Consider the following 6,194-nt stretch of genomic DNA (forward strand, 5'->3'; position numbering starts at 1 on the left):
CACCGCTATAGAATGTCTTCATGGCTTCCATGTCACAGTCAGTACCGAATCCTTACTTTCTCCAGTAGGAAGGCCACTGTAGATGGGAGCAAACCGCAGTCCTGGAGCAGAGGAGGAGTTCTCCAAGAACACGGCTTTCTCAGCCACAGCTCAGGCTTCACAGTGACAGGTGACTCAGGTGCAGAGGAAGTTCAAATGAAGGTGCTAAATCTGATCATCACTGGCTGTGAGCCGAAACTGAAACCTACATTTATCCACTGTACCCCACCAGGACCCAGCCATAGAACCTTACTATAGCTGCCTAAAAACATACAGTCACTGCCGAGGACAAGCTAGTGCTCCGGACACCATGCCCCACCCCCCTCTGACAGAGCCGAGTCACAAGCGATAGGCGACTCTCACAGGCACGTTTCTTCCCCTCTCTTCAGTCCCATAATTCCTTTTCTCCCACCCAAGAGGAAGGAAAGAAGTTTAGTGTAGTGTCCCCTTCTAAACACGCATAGAACGTACGCCCTTTAGCTGTTCTTCACTCGTGGGTAGAATTAGATGCATGTTGACCCATCCCTGTGATTTGTATAACTCACCCCTGCCCATTTCATGTCCTTTCACATCTGTAGCTTAAAAAAAGAAAAATATTAATGATAACGGCAGTGATTAGTGTTAAGGATTTTCCTTAAAAAAAAAAAAATTAACATAAACAGGATCCCTAGGCTTTCGGCTTGTCCAGATCCACTTAGAAGGGAAAAAATACATTAAATGATGTAGCGTTCCATTTTAACTTTAGAAGCGCGGTGATGGTTACCCTCTGCTGTGCTTAATGCTTAAGCTGACCTTAGATCTCGTAATGTAAGTAGAGGAAGTGAGTACTCTCTGAAGGGAAGGAACAAGGTCTCCTCTGTGTTGGTTTTCCTGTAGTGGCGTAGACTTAGCTTTCTCATACCCTTGCCCTAGAATCCACATGCCCCCTTTCCATTAGGATAGGTCCCCAAGAGGCCTTGCTTTTTTAAGTATGCTACGTATAGGACATTTTATCAACAGACACAATGCTACTGCCCAAAAGTGAAAAAATAAAAATAAACACTTCTGGTCAATCAACACCACCAGCAAATATTAAAAAAAAAAAAAAGCAAAAGAAAGAAATCTTTTCTCCGAGTCTTTCCCCAACAGGGCTACATTGCTTCAGTTGGTGGGTGTCCCTCCCCCGAAGGAAAGGCAGAAACATCCAGGAGGGGTATGCACGCTTCTCCCCACCTCACGGAGGCAGGCTGAAGGGTCAGCTCTTTGTGCACCGAACTGTGGCGTCCACAAGACCTGTCTGCGTCATGTCTCTGCTCACTTCCACCAGAGCGATAGAGCTGTCTGTCCTGTCCCGCCCGCTCCAGTGCAAGCTCTTCTGTCCCCGCCCACTCCTGCACAAGCTCTGTGCTGACAAGGACTGATGCTTCTTTTGAACTCACATTCCAGCACGTGCTACAACAGCTCAAGGAACTGAAAGATACTTTGCTTTTCCTGACTCATCCCCTTCTTCCCCCTACACTTACTGTAAGACGTTAGTAATATAAGAAATTAAAAGTCATTAATCCTACGTGGTTCGTGTTCTGTGGTCTCTATTAGCTCCCTGAGGAAAGCGGCCATTTTGTTTGACAGGTTGCCGGGCCATGACTACTTTTTATTTTCTGTTTTTGATGAGTTGCCACTAATCATCTGGACCCAGAAAGGACATCACCTGCATCTTACAGGTTGTGCACAGTGGGAAATGCCTGCAATCCCAGCGCTCAGGAGGCTGAGGGAGAATTGTATATTATTTGAGGTCAGCCTAGACTACATGCTGATACTCTATCTCAAAACAAGAGAAGACGGCTGGGAGATAGCTTGGTTAATCAAAATATTTGCCTTGCAGGCATGAAGACCAGAGTTTGGTCTCAGAATCCCTATATTAAAAAAAAAAAAAAAAAAAAAAAAAAGAAGCTGGGCATTGATGGCATACACCTTTAACACCAGCATTCCAGAGGCAGGGGCAGGCACATTTCTAAGTTTGAGGGTAGCCTGGTCTATAAATTGAGTTCCAGGACAGTCAGGGATAAAAAATAAATAAAAGAAACTCTGTTTCATGGGGAGAAGCCCTGGATGACTGAGAAGCTAATAAATGGTACCAGGGAATTGCGACCATTTTTTTTAATTGCCCAGACTAAGCAATGTACACTTGTAACCCCTGGACTTGGGAGACTGAATCTGGTGTGGATCCCTGGGAGCTCACTAGCTAGCCAGCCTAACTATTTGGTGAACTCCAAACCATTGGGAGATGCTGCCTCCAACAAAAACAGTGGATAACACCCAGCGTTGCCTTTTGGACCCTATGCTGCGGGGCGCCGCCTCGCCGATAAGGAGAACGCCACACTCAGGATTCTTCTGACAGCAGTTTATTGTTACAGCTCTTTTAGATGGCAGTGAGGTGAGGGACGCCAAGCCCCCAAAAACCTGTGGCTTATATAGAGCCCTAGGAGACGTGCCACACACTCATTGGCTCTTATGATATCGCCAAATTAGCATACTGGTTTTCGCGCCTTGCGCAGGCGCACATTCAAGCAAGGCTCGCAAGAACAACCAGGAAGCAGGAAACCGGCGCCATGTTGCAATAGCGAACGCGGCTCCTAACACTATACAGATGTACCCATGTGCATGGACATGCACACAAACACACACACACAAATCTATCTTTAAGAGTGCTTGACCGGAACACATGAGGCATTGTGTTTAATCAGTATAACCAGGGACAGTGGAGCATGCTTATAATCCCACCTAAGGATGGTGAGACACACCCAGAAACCTCAGCACTTGGGAGGTGATAGCAGGAAGATCCAAAAGTTCAAAAGAATCCTCAGCTATGAAGCAAGTTCAAACAACAAAAACAGAAGGTCTTATGGATCTGATCAATGATTAAATCAGATCAAGAAGAGAAGGGCTGGAGAAATGGCTCAGCACTGCCTGGTCCCAAGTTCAATTCCCAGCAACCACATGGTGGCTCACAACCATCTGTAATGGGATCCGGAGCCCTCTTCTGGCACACAGGTGTATGTGCAGACAGAGTACATAAATAAATCTTTTTTTTTTTTTTTAAGTCAGAGCAAGACAACATTCATGGACAACATTCAGAAACATTAGCAGAGAAGAGACAGGAGCAAGAGACAGCAACCTGCTAACAACAGGGCAAAAAATGAGTTCAAGTGACAGTGGGAAAGCATGCTGGTAGAGAGAGCACTGATCCCCAAGATATCTTCCTGACTCCTTAGATAACGGAGTCCCGCACATCCTCAGATGTATGCAGTGTGTGTGGAGGCCAGAGGTCCGTGTCACATTTTCCCCCTAGTCTTCCCTCCTGATTTTTTTTTTTTTTGATTAGCCAGCCAGTGAGCTCTCTGCCAATACATGCTACCAAACCTGGCTTTTTTTTTTTCTCACATGGGTCCTCCTACTTGGGTAGCAAGCTCTTTGCCCACTGAGCCAATTCTTCCAGCTCTCAATCTGTGTCTTAAGACACTTATCTGTTACTGCCTAATTAGTGAAATAAATGTCAAACACCATACTAGACAGTAAAGACAGACGTATCTCATTTAAACCTCTCTTTAATGTTTGTACTATACCTATTTTACGAGCCAAGTAATAGAAGCTTAAAATATGGCGGGTTTCAGTCTGGATCCTTGTAGACTGTCACATAGTAAGTGGCTGAACTAGGATTTAAGTCTTCCTATCCGGCTCTACAATGCTTGCCTCTCTTCCCAGTGAACATGGTGGCGCAAGCCTACAATCCCAGAGCTCTGTGGCAGCGCTGCCATAGAGAGGAGAAATCCTTTCAAATCCCCTCTTCCTCCTCATCAGAGCTTGCAATGAACCCAAGGCAGTACCAAGTCCCACAGGCAATCTGCTACATGTGCAGACGTCCTTAGCTTCTGCCTTCCTGCATGGCAAGGAGGCGGCTGAAACCCAAAACTGATCTCTGGGTTCTTTGTGCTGGCACATACCTGTAGTTCCAACAGCTGAGCAGTAGGGGGCAGAGGATGGAAGATGAAGAATTCAAGACCATCACTGGCTACTGACTCAGTCGGTATTCTATTGCTGTGAAGAGACACCGTGACCATGGCAGCTCTCATAAAAGAAACCCTTTAATTGAGGGCCCGTTACAGTCTCAGAGGGTCAGTCTATAATCTTCATCCTGGGAAGCATGACAGCATACAGGAAGAAATGGTACTGGAGAAGTTGCTGAGGTCTACGCTCTGATCCAACGTCCGAAAGAGACACTCTGGGCTTGGCATGGGCTTTTGAAACCTCACACCACATCTCCAGTGACACATTTTCTCCAATAAGGCCACACCTCCTAATCCTTTCTAATAGCGACAGTCTCTGGTGACCAAGCAGTCCAATCTATGAGCCTATCTATAGGGGCCATACTCATTTAAAACACCATAGCTACAGCTACATAGCAAGTTTGAGGCCAGCCTGGGCTACATGAGACTCCATCTCAATATCATCAACAACAAACAAACAAACAAACAAACAAACAAACAAACTGGGTTCTGATACAGGTATACTTACAATCCCAGCATTTGGGAGGCTAAGGCAGGAAGATTTCAAGACCAAGGTTAGCCTGGGACACACAAATAAACCTTGTCTCAAAATTTTAAAAATTAAAAAAAAAAAAAAGCAATAGTGAAAACAGCTCAGGGTTCTGGACCTATTCAACCATGGGATACTTACTTTCCTACAAGACGCTAGACAGCAGTGGGTGCTATTTCCCTAGTAAAACGGGACAACCAGGAGGAGCTTTGCCAAAGGACAGAACTTTCCATCAAAGGGCCTGGGAGAAAAGGATTACAGAAGAGACATGTCTTCAAGGAACAATAAATCCAGACTGCTTAAAATCCATTATTCTGGGGCTGGAGAGTTGGCTCAGCGGTTAAGAGAACCGACTGCTCTTTCAGAGGCCCAGAGTTCAATTCCTAGCAACCACATGGTGGCTCACAACCACCTGTAATGGGATCTGATACCCTCTTCTGGTGTGTCTGAAGACAGTGACAGTGTCTCACATACATAAAATAAATAAATAAATCTCTTCCTAAAAATCCATTGTTCTGCACTGACCAAAGTATAAGAGTTAAGCAGGTGTGTTCACAGCCTTCGCCCGCGGCTGCCGCTCTCTAGTGCCAACGCCGGCTCTCACTTGCCGAGCTCCAGCCGAAGGAGAAGCTGGTTAAGTAAGGAGGTGTCCATACCATGGCTCGTGCAAAGCAGACTGCCCGCAAATCCACCGGTGGTAAAGCACCCAGGAAACAACTGGCTACAAAACAAGAGTGCGCCCCCTACTGGAGGGGTGAAGAAACCTCATCGTTACAGGCCTGGTACTGGGGCACTCCTTGAAATCAGGCGCTATCAGAAGTTCACTGAACTTTCTGATTCACAAGCTCCCTTCAGCGTCTGGTTCGAGAAATTGCTCAGGACTTCAAAAGAGATCCGCGCTTCCAGAGTGCAGCTATTGGTGCTTTGCAGGAGGCAAGCGAGGCCTATCTGGTTGGCCTTTTTGAAGATACCAACCTTTGTGCTATCCATGCCAAACGTGTAACAATCATGCCAAAAGACATCCAGCTAGCTCGCTGCATACGCGGAGAGCGTGCTTAAGAGTCCACTATGAGGGGAAACATTTCATTCTTTAAAAAAATTTTTTTCCTCTTCTTCCTGTTATCAGTAGTTCTGAATGTTAGATATTTTTTCCATGGGGTCAAAGGTACCTAAGTATATGATTGCGAGTGGAAACATAGGGGACAGAATCAGGTATTGGCAGTTTCTCCACGTTCATTTGTGTGTGAATTTTTAATATAAATGCAAGATGTAAAGCATTAATGCAAGCAAAATGTTTCAGTGAACACATTTCAACAGTTCAACTTTATAACAATTATAAATAAACCTGTTAAAATTTTCTGGACAATACCAGCATTTGGATTTTTTTAAAATAAGTAAATTTCTTATTGACAGAAAAAAAATTTTAAGCAATTATCTTAAGGCTAAAGTCCAAATTAGCTTCAGGATTAAGTAGTCACAAATAGTCATTGTGATGAAGGTCTAGATTTTCCCTGTGAGCTCAAGCAGAAGGCAAGAACCACTACCCTTGGCTTTAAAGGCAAACATGAAACAGTTTTTAATAT

General features: G+C 45.0%; 1 pseudogene; it reads left to right on the forward strand.

Moving 5' to 3' along the window:
* Positions 1–5,268: 5,268 nt before the first annotated feature.
* On the forward strand, positions 5,269–5,670 carry LOC114627994 (annotated as a pseudogene).
* The last annotated feature ends 524 nt before the right edge of the window (positions 5,671–6,194 follow it).

This window comes from Grammomys surdaster, unplaced genomic scaffold (genome assembly GCF_004785775.1).
Source record: "Grammomys surdaster isolate TR1022 unplaced genomic scaffold, NIH_TR_1.0 66, whole genome shotgun sequence".
Taxonomy (NCBI): domain Eukaryota; kingdom Metazoa; phylum Chordata; class Mammalia; order Rodentia; family Muridae; genus Grammomys; species Grammomys surdaster.